General features: G+C 43.9%; 1 protein-coding gene across 7 annotated transcripts in view; it reads right to left on the bottom strand.

Annotated features, from left to right (window-relative positions):
* LOC137430964 (trafficking kinesin-binding protein 1) overlaps positions 1-19,473 on the bottom strand; it is a 180,136-nt gene that overhangs the window by 128,514 nt on the left and 32,149 nt on the right. Inside the window, exon 1 of one of the 7 annotated variants that reach the window (XM_068121808.2) lies at positions 15,813-15,975. The exons of 4 other annotated variants lie outside the window; for them this stretch is intronic. The gene's annotated coding sequence lies outside the window, so the exon portion shown is untranslated. Of the gene's footprint in view, positions 1-4,305; positions 4,460-13,610; positions 13,634-15,812; positions 15,976-19,473 lie in introns of those variants that run through there. 2 more of the 7 variants (XM_068121801.2, XM_068121793.2) reach the window with 2 other exon arrangements.

Consider the following 19,473-nt stretch of genomic DNA (forward strand, 5'->3'; position numbering starts at 1 on the left):
TTTCGCTCACTTGGAGCACAGTGAGTTATATTGAGAGAAACTGATGGCACCATCATAGGAATGATATAATATTTGTTGTACAATTGATTAATATTGTTCTTGTGCTGTTATTCTTGGATGGTTGGTTGGAGTGGTTGGATGTGGTTGGATGTCAATGAAAGCTAGTCTGTTGGGAGCCGTTGGTGAGGTATGTGGATGGACAAAAGGACCACCGAGGCACTCGGAAACATGGTGGTGGGATGATGAAGTTGGAAAGAGGATTGACGAGAAGAGGAAGAATTTCAAGGAGTGTCAGAAGGCGAAGGGTACGGGAGCAGAAACAGCAGAGCATGAAAGTTATAAGGCAGCCACGAAGGCTGCAAAGAAAGAGGTAGCAAAGGCGCAGGAGGCATGTAGGAAAATGTTCGGAGAACGCTTGGATTCGGAAGAGGGTCAGAAAGCAGTATTCAGGATTGCAAAGCAGATAGCGAAAGAGAGGTGTGATGTGATGGGGGTGAGTTGCTTGAAGGATGAAGTGGGACAAATCGTTGTCGACCCAGATGGAATTAAAGGAAGATGGAAAAGATATATGGAAATGCTGTTGAATACAGAGAATGAATGGGATGGCAACATAGAGAGTAACCCAGTTTTAGGACCGGCAGAGAAGATAACTGAGAAGGAAGTTGAGGAAGCGATAAAAGCAATGAAGGGTAGAAAAGCGGGAGGGCCGACGGGAGTTGTGGGAGATATGTTGAAGGCAGCAGGAAGTTGGGGTGTGAAGAGAATGACAGAGATCTGTAATCTGGTGGTGAAAGAAGGCCGCATTCCAGTGGATTGGGAACTGAGTACCCTCGTCCCTCTATACAAGGGGAAAGGTGACCCTCTGGAGTGTGGCTCGTACCGAGTGATAAAGTTATTGGAGCATGGAATGAAGGTATTGGAAAGGGTGTTGGAGAGGAGGATAAGGAAGAAAGTGAAGATCGACGAAATGCAGTTTGGATTCATGCCAGGAAGAGGAACTACAGACGCGCTTTTCATTGTGAGGCAGTTGCAGGAGAAGTACATGGAGAAGAGGAAGAGGTTGTTTCTTGGGTTTGTTGATCTGGAGAAAGCATTCGATCGTGTTCCACACAAAGTATTGACATGGGCATTGAGGAAGTTAGGAGTGGAGGAAAGGTTGATCAGAGTAGTGATGGCAATGTACAAAAGAGCGCGCACAGCTGTAAGGACGAAGGACGGGAACAGTGGTGAGTTTGAGGTGAAGTTGGGAGTGCATCAGGGGTCGGTACTAAGTCCACTACTATTTGTAGCTGTGATGGAGGTGCTGGCTCAGAACGTAAAGGAGGGTTTACCGTGGGAGTTGTTGTATGCAGATGATCTGGTGTTGATTGCGGAAAGTATGGATGGACTGAAGGAAAAGATGAACACGTGGAAGGAATGTATGGAGACAAAAGGTCTGAAGGTGAATATCGGAAAGACGAAGGTGATGGCAAGTGGTAAAGCATGTGGTGAGGTGGAAAGAACTGGGAGGTGGCCCTGTGCTGTGTGTAGGAAGGGTGTCGGAGTGAACTCCATTCAGTGTACAATGTGTGCTGAGTGGGTTCATCAAAAATGTAGTGGTCTGAAAGGGTCATTAACCAGTGGCAGCTACATTAAAATGTAAGGTGTGCACAGAGGGAGCTGCAGATGGAGGAAATGTTGAGTTGGATCTTGGAGACGGCGTGAAGCTGGAAGGTGTGAAAACATTTTGCTACCTCGGAGACATGCTGAATGGAGAAGGTGGATCAGACTCGGCAACGGTTGCTCGAGTGAGATGTGCATAGAAGAAGTTTCGGGAATTGAGTGGCGTGCTGATGATGAGGGGAGTGTCGTTGAAGCTGAAGGGAAAGCTGTATGCTGCATGTGTGAGAAGTGTTATGATTTATGGGAGCGAGACATGGGTAATGAACGTAGAGCAGCAACGAAGGTTGGAAAGGGTGGAAATGCGAATGGTTCGACGGATGTGCGCAGTATCGTTGAGAGAGAGGAAGACAAATGATGAATTGCGAAAGATGATGGGAATAGAGCCTGTGATTGATGCTCTGAAGAGGAACAGGTTGAGATGGTTTGGTCATGTGTTGAGGAAGGATGAAAGTGACTGGTTGAGAAGAGTGATGGAAATGAATGTAGAAGGAAGTAGAAGACGGGGAAGACCGAGAAAGACTTGGCTAAAGATGGTGGAAGAAGAAATGCGGGCAAGGGGGTTAACAAGGAGAGATGCAGAAAATAGGGCAAAATAGAGAAGATTGTCATGGGGACCGCAAGGCTAACCCCCGCTCTAGCAGGGAAAATGGCCTTTTAAAATGCATGTTGTTGTTGTTGTTGTGCTGTTATTCTTGTGTGACCTTAATGCAATTCTTGTTTTTATTGGTAACAATTGGTGTGGTTTCACCATTGGTCATTGACACACAGAATAACACATCTTTCTGCCGTGACTCCTTTTGGGGCTCGGAGGTACACCGTGACCGGGGTTTGGGGAGGAGCACATAACAATATATATATATACATACAACCCCTGCTCTGTGGGGAAAATGGCCTCTTGAGGTGGTCATACTGTATTTGTCATTATTAAGACTTTTGCTTCGTCTCGGTTTCTCGAAATATTTTTTCAAGTCTCATGCTTAGGATATACTCAAGGTTTCAGGCTTAAGAATAAAATTTCAATGTGGTAAAGTTTTTTTATTGCAAATTCACCCAAAAGCTCATTTTAAATAAGCATATTAATTATATTAGCCAAAGTCAGTCACGCACATGCAAACCATGAACCCAGCAGCACAAACATAACGATTAATGATGGATAAAATTTACCAAAATGGATAATGATCACCTTTACAAAGAGACCTTGTGGGGACATGGTTTGCCTAGCTCAGTATTTAAAAATAGCACAGTGGGGGACTGATGGTTATTTACCCAACAGGTGGAGTGACCAGAGACGGGACTGATTAAGTGGCATCTGTTAGGGACTGTGAACAGAAACGACTTTGGTTAATGGGGTCCTGATATGATTTTGCCAAAGTGCAGTTTCGAATGCTGTAACTGAATTTGGCATCGTGGGGGCTAGCAGATCCACATGAGAAGTACAATTCTGTAAGACCCTGCCGCCCTGATGAATCCTGTCAAATTTGCTTAAATTCTGGCTCGTAGTTATGCAGAATATGTTTCAAGTGAAAATAGTGGATCAGGAGGCAGACCCCACAACTGCCCATTTTGCGGGATCCCGTGCTTATGTGGAGCACAGCTTTAGATCCGGGCCTGGTCCTAATGCCTTCAAACGAGTTGTTCAAATCTGGAGGTAATTTTCAGAGGATAAAATCTGCATTTAGGACCTCCTTAGAGGATTAATTAACATTGTAGTCAAGCAAAAGTACTGCGGTCTTTGAGGTTTAACATTGTTAAAATCTTGGATGTACCCTGGAAGTGTTCATGGATAATCGCGAAAACATTGCCTTGTGAAATTCCAAGTTCTGTGGCTATTTTGGCAACCTAAGCGGGGCAATCCTCCATGATTAATGCCTCAACTTGGGCAAGTTTGTGGATCAGTTGCATCTGCCAACAAAATGCGGACCTGTGGTCATCTTCAAAGGACTCACGCAAGCAACTTGGAGACTGTAGAATATGAGGGTGCACCTTCGCTCTACACATAACCACACATGCACAAATTTCTTTGGAGCCGGCAGCTTCTTTGAATCAAACGATTTTGAGCAATGTTTTATTCTTTATATATTTTCCACACTTAGCCTTTATGTGCAGACATTGCAGCAATATTACGAACAGCAACCATTCTCTCAGCACAATTATATGAGCAACTAGAACGGCACTCGGTAGAGCATGCAAACCTCCACCAGGCTGAACAGTTCATGTTTTGTATCCCACTGGTAGAGCATATCTGGATCCAGACCTGAACCAAAGCCAAATCGGCTTGTTCTCGTCGCCTAACCAACTCATTCACCCAGTTTTCTCATCATCCATCCACAACTTTTTTAAATATCATGTTATATAACGTTTTTGGCCCCATCACTCAATGGTGAAGAATCCCTTTCAAACTTAAAAAAAAATCTCGTATCCAGATTCTGATCACCGAAATTGAATCACTTCTTCTTTGTCACACACCCAACTTATCCACTAAGTTTCATTCAAATCCCTCAACAACCTTTTGATACATCATGTTCACAGACAAACAAAACAGATGGGTGGAAACATAACCTCCATCCAACTTCGGTGGTGAAGGTAATAAACATGCCTTCTAATGTAAAATGTTCTTCAGATTTTACAATGTGTTTTTCCCACCTGCTTTAGCAGTGTTGACAGTCGCGGTGTATTGCAGGGGGAGTTAAATACCATCCGTTCTCAGGGTAAAAGTTCTGTACAGTTTCCTGGTAGGCATGACATTAAAGTTCCCACTTTCCTGTCTGGATGTTGTGACAATGCAAATAGCGAAATTCCACTGTTTTTAATGGATCACTGATGTGTTAATAAGTGTGGTACTGACCATAGTATGATTCTTAATGCCACAATATAGTCTGTTAATAGATCACAAGCCTAAGGGAAAACACAAAAACACTTCATTTGCTGCAACAGGTTATCTATCTATAATTCCAGTAATCTCTGTACGTTTGTACGTTTGTACGTCTGTACGTCTGTACGTCTGTACGTTTGTCTGTGACCGCTGTTTCTCGACAACTACCGGTCCGATATACTTGAAACTTGCCAGGTATATTGCTGGGGACCCGAGGATGTGCCTTTTCAAGGTTTGAAATTAATCGGACAAGTACTTACCGAGCTATGGCGATTTAGCCGTTCGCCGTTCGCTTTGCCGTTGCGAATGGACCAAACCATTCATGTAAATAGAGGGGGGGGGGTTCTGTGGTCGTTCGCTTTGGCTTTGCGAATGGACCAAACCATTCATGTAAATAGAGGGGGGGGTTCTGTGGTCGTTCGCTTTGGCTTTGCGAATGGACCAAACCATTCATGTAAATAGAGGGGGGGGCGTTCTGTGGTCGTTGCGAATGGACCAAACCATTGTTTTTTTTTGCAGTTTTTTTTTTTTTTGCAGTTTTTTTTTTTTTGCAAGGAACGGGCACCCACGTACGGGCACGTCCTAGTGTTATTTAAACCCACTAAAAAAGGCTACTCCTCTCAAACTTTAATTGTGTATTGTTTTTTGTTGTATACAAAGTCGAGGCTCATGGAAGAGCTCGAATATAGATTGGAACAGGACCCAACAGAACAACAAGAAAAGTAGAAAGAGAGGGTGGAAACACCGACAGCAAGGTTGAAGGAGAACAGAGGGAGACTTGGTGAAATAATGATTGTGGGGAAAAATGAGTGGTAGGGAAGGATGAAAGGGGGTGGACCAAATGGATACAGGTGCAGTGCAAACTCTCAGAAAGGAAAAACTGGAAATTTGGAAGGAAGTTGGCGGTAGGGGAGGTTTATAGGGGTTGAGGACATTGTGGTTTAGGATGGGAAACAACCAAAGGAACCACCTTTAGAGACCATTTTCCCCACAGAGCAAGGGTTGGTCCTTTTCTTCGGGCACCGTGGTCCCCTTTTTGAAGCAATGTTTTATGGCCGGATGCCCTTCCTGCCAACCACCCTGTTAGTCGCCTCTTGCGACACACAAGGAATTACCAGTGACCTGGTACTCAATTTGCCGACCTCGGAAGGATGACAGGCTGAGTCAAACCCCCCTGGTGTTGATTCAGCAATCGACCGGGATTCGAACCCAGGATCCTAGGATCCCAAACCGGCACCCTAACCGCTAAGCCAACACCAGACCTATTGTGGTTTAGGATGGGGATGATCTGAAATGGTATCTTTATTGATATGTCAATGAAAAATTTTCACTAAGTGAGTTTCACCTAAAGTTTAAAAATAGCAAATTTTCTAACAAGAATGCATGACGCAAGACTTTTTAAAACAGCAAAAAGTTACTATGTTCTTCAATGAATTAAGCAATAACTTTAAGTGCCAGGTAAACTCTGGATTCATAGTGCAGAAATGTCTTAATCACGTGATTGCAATCAATGACTATTGAAAGAAACACAATCAGGGAATTGAAAGTGCAACGTGTAATTATGCAATTATCCTCACCTGAATTAAGTGATCCTGCACATGTCTGCATAGCACTTATATCAAAAACCTCTATAGATTGAACACCCATGAGTAAATGACTGAAGGAACACTATGGATTGAACACCCATGAGTAAATGAATGAAGGAACTCCATATATTGAACACTCATGAGTAAATGAATGAAGGAACTCCATAGATTGAACACCCATGAGTAAATGAATGAAGGAACTCCATATATTGAACATAGAAAGGGATTCTATGTTAATGATATGAAAATATGGTGAAATATATTCTGAAATATATTCTGAAATACATAGAATCCCTAACATAGAATCATTAACATAGAATCATTAACATAGATCTATTAACATAGAATTATTGAACACCATATATTTCAGAATCATTGGAATCTCCCGCGATGAAGCTAACTCCAAGGGCCTCTCACTCACTCACCGCAGGCAGGTTGGTGGTCTTTCCATCTTCTACCGACTCCTCTCTGGCCTTGCCCCCCCAGCTCTCTCTGGGCTCTGTCCCGCAAATATTCCTACAGGTCGCACAAGATCTGCCTGCAACCCTCTTATGGTCAAACTGCCAAAATCAAGACTCTCTGCTCACCTTCACTCCTTCATTCCTCTTTTCTCCCGCCTCTGGAACAAACTCCCTCACTCTCTTCAATCCCACTCCACCCTCCAGGTCTTTAAAACAGCTGTTCACCACCATCTCTTATCTTCCCCCATCCAAAACCTTGATCTTTTCTACCCCCGCTAATTTCACCCCAATTCCACTTTTTTGAAATACCAACTTCTGTCCTGGAAGTCATTGGTGTCCTTGTGTTTTATACTTCTCCCTCCACCCCCCCCCCCCCCCCTTCCCATGCCTCCTCCCCCCAAGCCCTCTCCCTTCCACACATCTCCCTGCTCTCAAATGTTGTGTTTGTGTGCTTCACCTTCTCTCCCCTTCTTGTTTTCCGCTCCCGCTTTTATATATTTTGTTTGTCTGGTTGATTTGTTTGTGAAGTAAATGTTAGCTCTTTCACGAGCCTCGATTCAGTATACAAAAAAAAAAAAAAAAAAAAAAAAAAAAAAAAAAACCCATGAGTAAATGAATGAAGGAACTCCATATATTGAACACCCATGAGTAAATGAATGAAGGAGCTCCATATATTGAACACTCATGAGTAAATGAATGAAGGAACTCCATATATTGAACACTCATGAGTAAATGAATGAAGGAACTCCATAGATTGAACACCCATGAGTAAATGAATGAAGGAACTCCATATATTGAACACTCATGAGTAAATGAATGAAGGAACTCCATATATTGAACACTCATGAGTAAATGAATGAAGGAACTCCATAGATTGAACACCCATGAGTAAATGAATGAAGGAACTCCATATATTGAACACCCATGAGTAAATGAATGAAGGAACTCCATATATTGAACACTCATGAGTAAATGAATGAAGGAACTCCATAGATTGAACACCCATGAGTAAATGAATGAAGGAACTCCATATATTGAACACTCATGAGTAAATGAATGAAGGAACTCCATATATTGAACACTCATGAGTAAATGAATGAAGGAACTCCATAGATTGAACACCCATGAGTAAATGAATGAAGGAACTCCATATATTGGACACTCATGAGTAAATGACTGAAGGAACTCCATATATTGGACACTCATGAGTAAATGACTGAAGGAACTCCATAGATTGAACACCCATGAGTAAATGACTGAAGGAACTCCATATATTGAACACTCATGAGTAAATGACTGAAGGAACTCCATAGATTGAACACCCATGAGTAAATGACTGAAGGAACTCCATATATTGAACACTCATGAGTAAATGACTGAAGGAACTCCATATATTGAACACTCATGAGTAAATGAATGAAGGAACTCCATATATTGAACACCCATGAGTAAATGACTGAAGGAACTCTATGGATTGAACACCCATGAGTAAATGACTGAAGGAACTCCATATATTGAACACTCATGAGTAAATGACTGAAGGAATCCTATAGATTGAACACCCAAGCCATTCTTTAAGTCGGTTAAGGAATGGCTTGGTGTCATTTAACATTAAATAAGTTGGCTCATGTTATCTGTTTGGTCCAATAAGTGATGATTCAGACTGCAGTTGCTTCCCAGTACGATGTTTAGCGAGTGTATTTTTTTTTTCCTGGGACACTATCAAGGTATAGTTAGACTGGACAGTTTGTAGAGACTGAGTTCGGGTTGTGCAAGCATTACACAATCACATGGGAAGATCGTTGTCTTGATAACCTTGCCAGAAGGAATCGATTTTCAACAGCATAATCTCTCCAGCATGATCAGGAAATAAAACAATCAATTGTTAAATTTCAAAATGGCTAATTAGGAACAGGCTTAATCCCATTGACAAGAGGTCGAAAAGGCCACTACTGCCCTGCATGTGTTGAGCCATACATCACAATGAATGAATGAATGAATGAATGATCGTTTTAAGGCCATTTTCCCCGCTGGAGCAGGGGTTAGCCTAACATCACAACTACAGGTAAATTGTTGGCACCATATTTTCTTCATCAACAGATCTAGAATCTGTCTAAGCTTCGATGATAAACGAGCTAGAGTCTGAAGATGAACTGTGGAAAGATTTACTAATCGTGTCATTAGGCAGCATGATCAGTTTGGTGAGGTCATAGAAGGATGAAATCATTACACCTGCAGTCCCCCCTCTCGTCGCAGAGTAAGGTCCCAAATTCATCTTTATGGATGACAACATCCGGTTACACTTCAGGACCACACAACCTCTGGACTTGAATCCAATTGAACATGTGAGGTCATCAAGGTGAACTCCAATCTCTTGATCAACTGGAAATGGTTCTGGTGAGCCTGGCATAACATATGCCACAACGAGAGCTGGAACCTCTGAATTTTTCAATGAGAAGATACTGTTACGTTTGTGGGGGTAGGGATACTTTAGACCAGGTAGATTTGTGTAGGAAGCATGCTCCGACTGTCGTGAAGAAGAAGAAGAACCGCCACTATGTAATAAGTAGAGGCCCTGTTTAGCCCAAATGTCGGATGAAGTTGTATTTTTGTCCCCGTCACGATGGGGTGGGGCATGTTATTTAGCTTAGGGAATAAGGATAAATTATCCCTTGTATGTTGTTCCCTATGTGATTTATCCTTTATCTCTTTTGGCACAGCACCATAGACAGTAGCGCAGGAAATGCCCATTAACTGCACTAAATAACAATGGAATCCAACCAGAAGCCAGTTCTGAGCATTGCCGATGGGACACCACCATCTACATCACCACAAAGGCCGAGCAGGCCAAAGACACGCCCAGGACAGTGATTGGGCGAGAGTGAGCCAACAGGAAGGCCGGGGTAAGAAGGGACATGCTGATTGGCAAAGTACGACCGACGATGTCAGAGCCAAGACTCAGTATGAGTGGTGGAGAGCTGAGCCTGTGGTGTTGGCCTACGCTGATTGGAAAAGAAGTGCCAATGACGTGAGAGGGGAGGACGTAAAAACGCTCTGGCTCCATTTTCCCTCTGGTTCCATTGTCGCTCTTGCCCTCCTGTCTCTCTTCTCCCTTTTGGCTTTCTCGTTCTGGACCTCGGGAACAATTGTGCTTGGACCGACCGTATCCAAGACACCATCGGGAGATGTGCAGAGGCAACAGGAAGAACCGTGGGCCGGGAACTGCAGTTCTCCGTGCGGACGATGCATGGACGGCGCGGCTTGCCGCTGCAGCGTGACGAGGCTGGGGTGAGCGAGACGCCCGGCGAGGCCTAGCAGAGCACGAATGAGTGGACTGCGACCTTCTTCCCGCCAAGAACGCCGCCGGGTCCAGACTGCGCACACGGAGCCTTGACGATTCCTGACGAGGCTCAAGCCACTCACAGATAAGTGCAATAAATAATCACACTATTCCTTTCCAACGTTCTTTTATCCCTTTGTCTGTGTTTAAGTCTGGTGTGGGGGACGTCCCGTTTAGAAATTTAGTTTACTGTCGCATTTTCTTGGTATCGGCATCCGTTTTAATAAACCTGTTTCTTTTTGTACATTTTAAATCCGGTTTTTGTTTGAGTTTATTTTCTGCAGGTTTGGGAACTGCCGGCGGACCACAGGTAAGACCCTTCAACGTTTCCTTTCCCTTTCTTCCCCCGCGTGTATAAAGTCCGCATTTGAACTGAACGCCTCGGAGTAACGCTCGATTGCCTTCCTTGATTCTCCCGGTGTTAACTGAGAGCAGTCACACGTCAATACATTATTAAAGCCATTTCTATCTACGTAAGTATGTCCATGATCATTTGTAGACTGGCATCTACTATTACTGCTATTTTTTTAATGGTCCCAATTTATCGGACTTTTTCAAGGGGGGAGCGGGGTGAATTTTTCCCCAAGTCTTTCACAAACAGGCTGACCAGGCCTGACATTCAACTGGAGGTGACTTGGTGGGAATTTCGAATTTGGGCGGGCTGCCTACTCTTCAAAAAATAACTTTCCACTAAATCTTTAACATCCACTAACTAATGCGAGCAGATGGGTCCCCAGCTCACGGTCCAGCCTCGGGATGGTAAATTTGTGAGGCAATCCCCTGCCTGCAAAGCACCAATTTAGCAGTATATAGCTGTGCAGAGAAATGAAGCTAGACTAGACAGTGCAGAGGTAAGTGCTCTATATCTGCATCATTCTGTTGGACCATTTATTGACTGGCGTTGTTGCAAATTTGCACACTCATTTCAGACAGCCGTATCAATTTTGGATAACAACTTCAATTTGGCTTCCACTGACATAACATTTGTTTAAATGGAGCGTACAGAGAAATGTGCTAATCCACTTCAACCAGAATATTAGCATGCTTGAAAGTACCATGCAAACAATACAAGCCTAACTAGAACAGCACTCGGTAGAGCGCATACGCTTTGCCAGGCTGAACAGTTTATGTTTTGTATCTCACTGATAGGCCAGATCTAGATTCGGACCTGAACCAAAATCTAATCGACTTGTTCTCGTCACCTAACCAACTCGTCCACCAAGTTTAGTCATAACTCGTCCACAACATTATAAAATATCATGTTATATATCGCTTTTCGCCCAATCTCTCAATGGTCAAGAATCACTTAAAAATTAAATAACTAGCGTATCCGAATCCATATCCGGATCTTCACCAAAATCGACGCAACCTGTCCACCAAGTTTCATCTAAATCCATCAATAACTTTTTGAGATATCGTGTTATATGTCGGTTTTAGCCCGACCATTCAATTGTGAAGAATCACTTAATAAAATTATCTGATCCGGATGCAGATTCGAATCTTCATCAAAGTTTAATAAAGTCGTCCTTGTCAAATACGCAACCTCTCCATCAAATTTTGTCCGAATCCGTCCACAATTTTTTGAGATATCCTGCTGTATATACAATACTTTTTGACTCTATCTCCCAATCGTGAAGAATCACTTGAAAGATTATACCAGCCGGATCCGAATCTTCACCAAAATCTAATCCTTTTGTCCTTGTCACACTCCCAACCTGTCCACCTAATTTCGTCCAAATATGTCCACAACTTTTTGAGATATCTTGTTCACAGACAGACAGACAGACAAACAAATGAAAAATCGGTCAGAGCGCACTGATGACATCATCAATTGGGCACAGTCTATTCCAGGGCAAGACAAATATGTTTGCAAAGTTTGGCGATTCTACGTGCAACGGTGTAGACGTAGTGCTGCAAACAGATAAACAGACAGATGAAAAATCGGTCAGAGACCGAGGACATGCCGGAATGTACTTTTTATCGGCCATTTTGGACAAATATGGTGGCCGAACCACGTGACCGATGATGTCATCATTATTTGTTTTCTAAACTAATTTATTCTTTGATGATTCTCAAGAAATTTCATCTTGATCGGATGAAGTTTTGTACTTGTCGAATTATGACATCATAATGGAGGCACCTATGACATCATAATTAATAACATATTTTATTCCCCATGGAGAGTTCTTTACAATGAGCCATGTCTCAATATTTTCTATTCAGCACTTTCGGAGATATAGAGGTGCAAAGTTTTTCGGTTTTTCCAAGATGGCGGCCGAACCACGTGACCGATGACATCATCATTAACATTATTCCCCATGGAGAGTTCTTTACAATGAGCCATGTCTCAATTTTTTCTATTCAGCACTTTCGGAGATATCGAGGTGCAAAGTTTTTCGGTTTTTCCAAGATAGCGGCCGAACCACATGACCGATGATGTCATCATTAACATATTTTATTCCCCATGGAGAGTTCTTTACAATGAGTCATGTCTAAATTTTTCCTATTCAGCACTTTCGAAGATATAGAGGTGCAAACATTTTCGGTTTTTCCAAGATGGCGGCCGAACCACGTGACCGATGACGTCATCTTTTTTTTTTTTCTCTACCAGTTTATGCCGTTATGTCGCTCAAGAAATTGCATCTTGATTGGATGAAGTTTTGTACTTGTCGAATTATCAAATTATGACGTCATAATGGAGGGGAGGGGGAGGGGGGACAAACACAGTACCAGTTCACTGGTAATTCCCTGTTTGTCGTTAAAGGCGGCAAAAAGGGTTGGCATCAGGAAGGGCAAACACAGTACCAGTTCACTGGTAATTCCCTGTTTGTCGTTAAAGGCGGCAAAAAGGGTTGGCATCAGGAAGGGCAAACACAGTACCAGTTCACTGGTAATTCCCTGTTTGTCGTTAAAGGCGGCAAAAAGGGTTGGCGTCAGGAAGGCAAACACAGTACCAGTTCACTGGTAATTCCCTGTTTGTCGTTAAAGGCGGCAAAAAGGGTTGGCGTTAGGAAGGGCATCCGGCCGTAAAACATTGCTTCAAAAAGGGGACCGAAAAACAACAACAACCACGGTACCCGAAAAAGGCCAACCCCCGCCTTGCGGGGAAAAATGGCCTCTAAAGGTGGTTATTTTATATATTATAATGGAGGCCTTGGGCCGAGAGAGTTAAAAATTGGGCCCAGTCTATTACAGGGCAAGGCAAATGTGTGTGTAAAGTTTGGCGATTCTACGTGCAACGGTGTAGACGTAGTACTGCGAACAGACAAACAGACAGACAAACAAACAAACCAACTGATCAACATACTTGCCGGAATCTTTTCCGGCAAGTAACAAAGACAGACAGATGGGGTGAAAACATAACCTCCATCCACCTTCAATGGCAGAGGTAAAATATTATTGATGCTCAATTTTTGAGGTGTTCATTCTAAACAGATGGGTAATTACATTCTACCGAAGGGACTGTCTTTTAAAAGAGGAAGTAAATTCAAGATTTTTATTGTGCATCTGGTTGCCCTACAAACAATAACAGAAGATCAAGTTATTGGAACTATATAATATTGTAATTATTTATATACGAATAATTAAAATGTTGCATATCAATGTAATAAAATTCAAAATAGACTTTAGAAAATGTTTCCCATGAAATGGCCAAACAATATTGTCGCGCGGAACCCTTCGGTTAATACCAGGGCTCGTGGATGGACCAGAACGGATTTACGTGAGGCGACGACCAAACACGGATTCGGCTATAAAATGCGGGAGGAAGGAAAGTGGCAGCTGCGGTAAAAGTGCTCATCTTCAGCGAACCGACGGCAGCTGCAGGGAAATTAATGAACCGAACAACCACAAGATTGAATGTACAAAAATAAACACGTTTATTTCACGGAACCCGAAACAATGAAACGCGACGGTAATCAAATAAAGGGCTTAAATTGGGATCCCACACTCCTCACTTCAGAAATGAGACACAGGAAGGAATTACCAAAAGAAAAACGTTCGTTATGTAATTGTGAATGTGGTGCGTCCTTATCTGTCCTGTCGTCTTGCGTCTCCAAGCTCCGCTGCACACCACAAGGTCCCTCGCTCCAGCACCACAGCACCGCGAAGACCCGAGCCAACGTCCACCCCAGGCCCCTCATCGACCGCCCACGAGGTCCGTGCACCACTCTGGGCTCCAGAAGCACCGAGCACCGCTCCAAGCACCACGCAGATGGCGAGCCAACGGCCACCAGGACCTCTCAAGACCAAGAAGGACCGCAAGAGCTTCAAACACACCAAGACAGCCAGAAAGCACAAGGGTTCGAGCTGGACGTGCAAGAGGGCCAGAGGGACGTGCTGCGCAAGAGAGATGTGCTGGATGTGCGAGAGCGCAAATGTCATTTGGCGCGCCCTGATATAACCTTGCAGCGGTGACGTCAGCCTTGGCGCGCCACCCAATCAGTGGCCTCCACCGAATCACACGTTCCCCTGTGGCGTGGTCATAGCTCGTGCTACTCGATGTGGCTAGGCCTGCCGGAGGTGTAGCTGGCTGCGGCCCATGCGGCGGTGCCCCGAACTGGCCTCTTGCCTGTTCTCTTCCGAAGTCCTTGTCAGGGAAGGGAATTATTTAATGTTGTACCAAGGGCCTGTCTAAGTGTCTATATGAGTATGCATTGCTATAAGGGACAAAGGTTTGATTACCAGGCGTGACGCACAGGGGTTTATCTTTAATCCCTAACTATCTAACACTCGAACATCCTGGTGTGTTCACAGGTATACATCTTAACCTGACAAACCGGAATAAAACACAGAACATATTACAGGTAAATTCCCTATCGCGACAGTCGAATACCTACCTATACAGATCTACCTGGCTGTAGATTTTGCTCGACCCCCAGACATAACAATATTTTGTTCCTTTCGGTATCGTACAGTGTCAAATGAGATCATTTCAATGCGTTTAATACCAAAGTCAATACTGTCGGACCTCGACATTCGTGGTCCCAACATTCACGGTTAATAAAATATGACCTGCTTCTACATTCGCGGCCCTGTGCTTCGCATATTCGTGTTTTTTCACGAGCCTAAATAAAAAACATCTCCCACCAGCCGTGCGCATGACACCTGTTCTCAGAAACCGACAATCGGATCCAGATCAAACTGGTCCCCTAACTTTAAGTTGAGCTCCCCATGGCCGTATATCCCATGGAAAGAGGGCCACAGGCTCCCTCCCCTAATCCCCCATATTCACGAAAACATATTTTCCTCATAAACTACATTACTGATATGGACCAAATTTGGTACGATACATCAGAACATTAAGGTCTCATGGATTGTGCTCCCCAACCAGATCCACCCCCTAAAATAGGCCAAAAAGGTTTCACCTCAAATTCAGATAATATATTTTTTAATCTTCTGAGAAACTGTGGGGTAATAACCGTCAGGTCAGTGATTGTTCTACAAAAAGTACAAACAGGTTAAATTGTTGGCAAAAAGCGAACAAAATTGTTACATTGTTGATACCTGTACAAAAAGACAGTGTGAGTAAAAGACAAAGACACCATTATGTACCATGTATCTAATAATTTTCAACAGTGAGCCTTGAAGTTTCAAACTAGGCTTGAAAACTGAAGAACACGAATCAATTAGATTTAAAACAAAATAAAAAGACAAGAGGGAATGAAAACTGTTACAGTATTTATAATGTTTCTACCAAAAAAAAAAATCAAATCAAATCGATGATGCCAACCCTTCAAACACGAAGGGCATTTTTACCAAGAGGTAATAGTTTCCCACCTGGCAGAAATGCTCTCCTCTTTGAATTTCTCCACACTTAGCCTTCGTGTACAGATGTTAGAGCAATAATATAAACAGCAATCATTTTCTCAGCAATAATATTTAGGTATTACCGTATTAAGCATCCCTTCTGTTGCAAAATTTCTTCAGATGCTACATCAGCTTTTGCCCATCTGTGACAGCAGTGTCGATAGTCTGTCTGAACTTGGTGGATTGTGCAGAGAGTTAAGGCTACTTGGACATCCGTCCTCAGGGTAAAAGTTCCTGCACTTTCCTAGTAGGCGTGAGATTAATGTTTACACTTTCCTCCCCGTACTGTATGTTGTACAATGCAAATGACTGAATTCCACTGTGTGTTCTTAATGGATCACCTATGTATTGATAAATGTGGGAGTAACCATAGTTTGATTCAAAGTGACATGCTACAATGTACAAAACGTTGGCTTGAGACGAGGGTAAACTTGGACTCTTCATTTGATGAAAATTTTTAAGGCTACTCCTCCATCACAAGTCAATTTGTATCTTTGGTTATCTGGCAGTGCCAATATTATCTTGCAGTCAACGTTCAAAAACAAGCAACACAGGCATGGCAAGTGTTTGACAAACACAGCATAACCTGATTTTATAAACAAACTTGCAGATAACCCAGTTCCACTGGGCTGTTGCAAGGGAATTTGTTCCCAATAGAGTATGGAATATTTATGGAGTTTATTGGAAATGTCGTTTGACAGCATAACAGCAGGGACCCGTGGAAACTCCACGTAATAAAGATATGACTGCAAGTCCTCAACCCCTTTCTTCTCCCCTCAAACCCCCTCCCCTCTCCCACAACCAGCCTCAAGTCCTCAAATCCCCTCTCTAACCTCTCTGTCGGCCCCCACCCCAACTCTCTTTCCCCTTTCATCTTTAAGTTCTCACCGCCTCCCAGCCAAAGCCACAACTCCCCCCCCTCCCAACTCTGTCCCTTCTCTGCCCCGCTCCAACTCTCTATCCTCCACTCCACCTTTCTTCTTGAAGTCCTCAACCTTTGTCCAGGCTTCTTCTTTTTCTTTTTTTTTTGTATACTGAATCGAGGCTCGTGAAAGAGCTAACATTTACTTCACAAACAAATCAACCAGACAAACAAAATATATAAAAAGAGGGAGCGTAAGACAAGATGGGGAGAGAAGGGGAAGCACACAAACACAACATTTGAGAGCAGGGAGATGTGTGAGGGAGAGGGCTTGGGGGAAGGAGGCGTGGGAAGGGGCGGGGGGGGGGGGGGGTGGGAGAAGTATAAAACACAAGGACACCAAGGACTTCCAGGACAGAAGTTGGTATTTCAAAAAAGTGGAATTGGGGTGAAATTAGCGGGGGTAGAAAAGATCAAGGTTTTGGATGGGGGAAGATAAGAGATGGTAGTGAACAGCTGTTTTAAAGACCTGGAGGGTGGAGTGGGATTGAAGAGAGTGAGGGAGTTTGTTCCAGAGGCGGGAGAAAAGAGGAATGAAGGAGTGAAGGTGAGCAGAGAGTCTTGATTTTGGCAGTTTAACCATAAGAGGGTTGCAGGCAGATCTTGTGCGACCTGTAGGAATATTTGGGGGACAGAGCCCAGAGAGAGCTGGGGGGGAAAGGCCAGAGAGGAGTCGGTAGAAGACGGAAAGACCACCAACCTGCCTGTGGTGAGTGAGTGAGAGGCCCTTGGAGTTAGCTTCATCGCGGGAGATTCCAATGATTCTGAACGCTTTGGTTTCAACAGCGTGAAGACGAGCTCGGTGTGAGGCAGGAGCACCAGCCCAGAGGGGAGAGCAGTATTCCATTGAGCTGCGGATGAAAGCCTCGTATGTGGTGAGGAGCTCAGGTGTGCCAAGGAAGGACTTCGCACGACGGAGGATGCCCAGTCAGCAACTGGCTTTGGAGGCCAGATTTGAAATGTGGTTTTCCCAGGAAAGATCATGGCAGATAGTGAGACCCAAAAGCTTGAGTGACAGAACTTCTTGGAGAGGATTATTCAGAAAGTGGATGGGAGGGTTGTCCAGTCGGTCTTTTCGGAGAGACATCGTAAGAGTGTGAGATTTGTCAGGTTTGAAAGACATGTTCCACTTGTTTGCCCAGTCTGTGATTTTGTCCAGGTCTGCAGAGAGTGAGGAGGCTGCAGACTGCCGATCTGAGGGATGAAGAATGGAGCGACAGAGAGTCGAGTCATCAGCAAAGAGATAGAGAGGATTTTCAAGAGAGTCAGAGAGATCATTGATGAAGACCAGAAAAAGCACAGGGCCCAGAACACTGCCTTGGGGAACTCCAGCCTGAACAGGAAGAGGAGATGAGAGAAACCCATTCAGGGCCACACGTTGACTACGACTAGAGAGGAAGTCCACCAGCCATGCGTGGAGATTTCCATGGATACCAAAAGAGGAGAGTTTGGTGAGCAGAGCGGGGTGCCAGACCGTATCGAAAGCACGTGATATGTCAAGGGAGACAGCTCTAATTTCCTGTTTGGCATTGAGGACCTCCATCCATTGTTGAGAAAGCAGAAGCAGCATGTGCTGGCAGGATTACCGAGAGGTACGCATGCTCGTTTGTAAGCTGCATAGCCTGGGTTTGAATCCCGACACAGCAATAAACTGTCATCCCGGGGTTTCACCGGCAGGGTGATTCATCAATGTGTGTGCCTCGAAACGTTAACTGCCGACATTAGTTGGTGGACCTTAAAGATCCCACGGAGTCCTTCGCATGGTGTCCTTCGCAAATAGTAGGCGAGCTATCACAGGAACCCTCAATAAATGACAAATTTGTGCCATAATTACTGCTGGGAAGGCAATGGCAAACCACCCAGTATAACCACTGCCAAGAAACATATTCGGCAGCACCGTCGTTCTGTAACAGAGTATGGTACATCAGAATACTAGTGTATATACAGTATATACACAGTATAATACATATATATATATATATATATATATATATATATATATATATATATATATATATATATATATATATATATATATATATATATATATATACATACACACTACATGACCAAAAGTATGCGGACACCCCTTCTAATTAGTGGATTCGGCTGTTTCAGCCATACTCATTGCTGACAGGTATATATAATCAAGCACACAGCCATGCAATCTCCATAGACAAACATTGGCAGTAGAATGGCCTGTACTGAAGAGCTCAGTGACTTTCAACGTGGCACAGTCATAGTATGCAACCTTTCCAACAAGTCAGTTCGTCAAATTTCTGCCCCGGTCAATTATAAGTGCTGTTATTGTGAAGTGGAAACGTTTAGGAGCAACGACAGCTCAGCCGCGAGGTGGTAGGCCACACAAGCTCACAAAACGGGACCGCTGAGTGCTGAAGCGTATAGCGCATACAAATTGGCTGTCCTCGGTTGCAACACTCACTACCTAGTTCCAAACTACCTCTGGAAGCAACGTCAGCACAACAACTGTTCGTCGGGAGCTTCATGAAATGGGTTTTCATGGCAGAGCAGCTGCACAGAAGCCTAAGACAACCATGCGCAATGCCAAGCATCGGCTGGAGTGGTGTAAAGCTTGCTGCCATTGGACTGTGGAGCAGTGGAAACGCGTTCTCAGGAGTGATGAATCACGCTTCACCATCTGGCAGTCCGACGGACGAATCTGGGTTTGGCGGATGCCAGGAGAACAGTAAATGCCCAAATGCATAGTGACAACTGTAAAGTTTGGTGGAGGAGGAATAATGGTCTGGGGCTGTTTTTCATGGTTCGGGTTAGGCCCCTTAGTTCCAGTGAAGGGAAATCTT

Source organism: Myxine glutinosa, chromosome 1, assembly GCF_964187855.1.
Source record: "Myxine glutinosa chromosome 1, kmMyxGlut1.1, whole genome shotgun sequence".
NCBI classification, from domain to species: domain Eukaryota; kingdom Metazoa; phylum Chordata; class Myxini; order Myxiniformes; family Myxinidae; genus Myxine; species Myxine glutinosa.